Source organism: Cebus imitator, unplaced genomic scaffold, assembly GCF_001604975.1.
Source record: "Cebus imitator isolate Cc_AM_T3 unplaced genomic scaffold, Cebus_imitator-1.0 Scaffold1015, whole genome shotgun sequence".
Taxonomy (NCBI): Eukaryota; Metazoa; Chordata; class Mammalia; order Primates; family Cebidae; genus Cebus; species Cebus imitator.
In genome coordinates, this window is record NW_016108330.1 from 77,299 (window position 1) to 81,892 (window position 4,594).

Below are 4,594 nucleotides of genomic sequence, written 5' to 3' on the forward strand. Positions count from 1 at the left end.
TCTACTAAAAATATAAAAAATTTAGCCAGGTGTGGTGGCGTGCGCCTGTAATCCCACACACACTCGGAAGGCTGAGGCAGGGGAATTGCTTGACCCAGGGAGGCGGAGGTTGCAGTGAGCGGAGATCGCGCCACTGCACTGGGTGACAGAGTGAGACTCTGTCTCAAAAAAAGAAAATGCAGATTCTGATTCAGGAAGTCTCGTTGTGACCTGAGATTCTGCCTTTCTAATAAATTCCCAGGCCATCCAGATGTTGCTGGTTTAGGAGTCACATTTTGAATAGAAAAGACCTGATTGATGTATTCGATGAAACTTCACTGCAGACTTTCACAATATACCAGGCAGTGATGAATAAAACAGCCACGTTTTTGCCCTTGTGGAGTTTATGCTTTCTTGAGGAAGACAGGAATTAAGTAACAAATTATGTAAGGAAAAGAAATAGGAGGCATGAGAATGTACGACAGAAGTGTGGTGTCTTAAAAGACCATCTGAAGATGGATACATATTGAAGAAAAGTGGGAATAGTATGTGTGAAGGCTCAGAGGTGGAAAGAAGCTTGGTTGGAAACAGAGTGAAGGTTTGCTGGCGGGAGAGAGGAGGTAGACAAGGAAACCACAGGTCTCCTCTTTGGAGACCACTTTGAGGATTTTGAAATTTATCCTAAGAGGAATAGAATGCCCTTAGAGAATTTAAGGGAGATGAGTAATATGATCAGATTGGTGTCTGGCAAGATCACTTTGGCTGTAGCTGGAAAAGGATTGGAAGGAAGATTAATATCCATGAAAGGATGTAGAGAGCCTAAGAGGTTGAGAGGGCAAGATTGGAAGGTCAGGAGGCGGTTAGATGCTTGTTACCTCGGTATGCACACACAGGAGCTTTGTAAATGCTTGAAGGGTGAGTGGGTGGCACCTTCATACTCCTGTGACAATAACCACCTCCCTCTTCAGCTTGTTACTGGCCTGGCAGCAAGTGAGGCCTCTGCAAGGCCACTGTTGTGAAAGAGACTAATCATTAAACCCAGTCAACAGCACTGAGCCAGTCAAGGGGCAGTCAGATGCCAACAGGTGACACCGTCTGCCACTGTGGAACCCACTTACATCAAAGAATGCTAATAGGCCAGGTGCAAACTGTCATCTGAGCTGACCTTAAAAAACCCCTTCATGGAGTTGGGAGGGGAGACCCTAAAAAGCCAACCAACCACATACATCCGCAAGTAAACAGAGAAGCTAACGAAACCCACTGCCTCTCTCCCAGGAACCAGCCTAGAGCCTTGGAGTGCTCTTTTGTTTCGTGAACTAGAAGTGTTTTATAATTCGTTGACCAAAGGGCCAAGAAGCCCAGTCTCTGCCATTTTGAAGACTGAGGCAAAAGAAGAACACCAGAAATATTGAGCCTGTCTTGGATTATTTTGGCATTTTGGTCACTGTGGATTTGAATGTAAATTTTGACTTTTTAAAACATTGACATACAATGCTACTCATTTCGATAGTAATACTGTTTTTTTTCTTTTTTTGGCAGCCCCTTAAACTTTATACCTGAATGGGTGTTTCTCTTGCCTCATCCTAGTGTAGGTTCTGAAAAGCCCCTGAGAGTCACCCAGTGCCTTCCGCCCGATCAGAACACTGACCATCTGCAGCAGGTTGTTACCAAACAGGACTTGGGTGTGCCCACCTGGCAGAGCCACGCCAAACGCTGGCCTTGGGGTTGCAGTGAGAGAAATGGAGGCAATGATTGCAGGGCACCCAGCAAGGAGAATCAGGCAGCTCATGCTGAAGACCTGAACTCCCTCGTGGCTTACAGCAAGGGCTTTAAAGGTGGGGTGGCAGAGGTTACAGGCAATGTCGTAAATCAATACATGGAGGCAGACTGGGCAGTGGCGCACAGCTGTGGCACGCACCTGTGGCACGCACCTGTGGGCCCAGCTCCTCGGGAGGCTGAGGTGAGACGATCACCTGAGCCTAGCAGGCTGACGCTGCAGTGAGCTGTGATCATGCCACCGCACTCCGTCCTGAGCAACAGAGTGAGACTCTTTCTCAAAACCCCCCACCACCAAACCCCCCAAGATGTGGAGGCTGTGGATTGGTTGGACCTAAATAGTCTGGGCATCTTGGGGTGGGGGGCATGGGTCATAGGTGGAATCAAAGATTTTCTGATTTGTAATTGGTTAAGGGAGAGAAGCCCTGTCTAAACATTTGGGATCATCAGAAAAGAACGTTAGCTCCGGCTCGTGGGTGTGGCCTCCTCCAGGGCCCTCAGGAAGAACAGGGTGGCGGACAGAGGTTAGTCCCTGGCTCCCCCTTACCTGCGGTCTATGTGCCAGGGGTGTCTGGGTTTCTGAAAAATCACATAAATTAAGAGGTTATCTATCTCTGGTTTCCATAGGGAATATCCCTTGACTGGAGCTTCCTTGACTGTTGATTTAGGCTACGGCTACCTTCTTGCTTATCAATTTCTCATTTGTTTCTCAGGGAGAGCTAGTTGCCCGGAAGTTCACTTGAGGGAATTCAAGATTTTCCTTTATTTCCATGCCTGAGGGGTGCCCAGCAGGCTGATAAGAGAAGCCCTTGCCCCTCTCAAGGTGAGTGAGTGATGCCCTCATAGTTTCCTTAACCATGGGTGCCTGGCTTTGCATGATCCAAGTTTCAGGCGAGATGTGCCAGCCTCCGTGTTCCCCTGCTGATTGTCCCTGCGGTCTTTGTCACCCTATCTTGGGTATTTTATTTATTTATTTAATTTTTTTTGAGATGGAGTTTCGCTCTTGTTGCCGAGGCTGGAGTGCAATGGCGAAATCTCGGCTCCCTGCAACCCCCACCTCCCAGGTCCAAACAATTCTTCTGCCTCAGTCTCCCAAGTAGCTGGGATTACAGGCATGCACCACCACGCCTGGCTAATTTTGTAATTTTAGTAGAGACGGGATTTCTCCATGTTGGTCAGGCTGGACTCGAACTCCTGACCTCAGGTGATCCACCTGCCTTGGCCTCCCAGAGTGCTGGGATTACAGGCATGAGCCACTGCACCTGGCCTCCTTGGGTATTTTAAAAAATTGCTCACTCCCCATCGCTCACTAGAACATGGGCCTTATGTGGGCAGAGATCTTGTTTGCTTTGCTCACTGGGTCAGCAATGCCTGGAATGGGGCCTGATGCAAAGTCAGTGCTCTCGAAATAGTTCATGAAATGAGCAACAGCTGATGGTTCGCAAACACTTGATGATCACCTCGCCTGTAGCAGGTCATTTAATACTCACAACAACCTTGCAAGGCGGGTACTATTCTTGTCACCATTTGACAGGTGGAAAAACAGGCACAGAGTGGTCTGTAACTTGCCTAAGCCCATATGGCTAGTAAGCAGTGAAGCTGAGATTCGAACTTGAGTAGTCTGGCTCTGGAGCGGGGATTCTCACCCTCGGCATGATTGACATTTTGGGCTGGATACGTCTTTGTGGTGGGGGCTGTCCTGTGCATTGCGGGCTATTTAGCAGCATCTCTGGTCTTTACCTAGCAGATGTGAGTCTCACCCGGCCTCCCCAACCGTGACCACCAAGAACGTGTCCAGCCTCTGGGGCGAGGAGTAAAATCACCCAGTTGGCAATTGCTGCTCTAGATTTTCTGTTTTTGTTTTGAGTCAGAGTCTTGCTCTGTTGCCTATGCTGGGGTGCAGTGGTGTGATCTTGGCTCACTGCAGCCTCTACCTCTGGGTTTCAAGCAATTCTCCTGCCTCAGCCTCCTGAGTAGCTGGGATTATAGGCGCCTGCCATCACGCCCAGCTAATTTTTGTATTTTTGGTAGACACGGGGTTTCAACATACTGGCCAGGCTGGTCTTGAACTCCTGACGTCAAATGATCTGCCCGCCTAGGCTGGGATTACAGGCATGAACCACCGCGCCCAGACTGCTCTAGAATTTTTAATTACTCCACCATGCCGCCTTCCTATGTTGAATAGATGAAGAAATGCTGAGTTCCAATGTGATGCATTCATTGCCCCAGCGTCTGCTTGTGGGGACAGAGGCAGAAGCCTCCCTCCTGAACCTGGAAGGCCGAAGTGCCCGACTGTGCTTTTCACCTTCAGTGAAGAGGAAGGGGACAGGGGAAGGAGCCCCAAGTTCAGCACATGCCTTGACAGCTGGTCCTTGCCCTGGCAGACTGCCGGGCACCCTCCCAAACATGGAGAGAAAGGAAAATCTTGATTTCCTTGAAGAGAAATTCCAGGTACCTAGCTTGCCCTGAGAAGCAAATGAGCAACTTGATAAACAAGAAAATAACAGTCACTTAAAACACTAGCCAAAGAAGTACAGCGAGGTACTAATTATCACAAGGTATACATGGAATGTTCCCTATGGAAACTAAAGATAACATCTTAACATATGTCCCTGAGTTGTTTTTCAGAAACCGGGACCCCATCACATGGACCTGCTGGCGCGTAGAACTGAACTGTAGATTTGTTCTAAATTTTTTCCTGAGGGACCTGGAGGAGGCCACGCCCACAAACCAGAGCTAACATTTTTTTTTCTGCTGGTCCCAAATTTTTAGACAAAGCTTTTCTTCCTTAACCAATTACAAATCATAAAATCTTTAAAACATTTATTTCTGGGCCGGG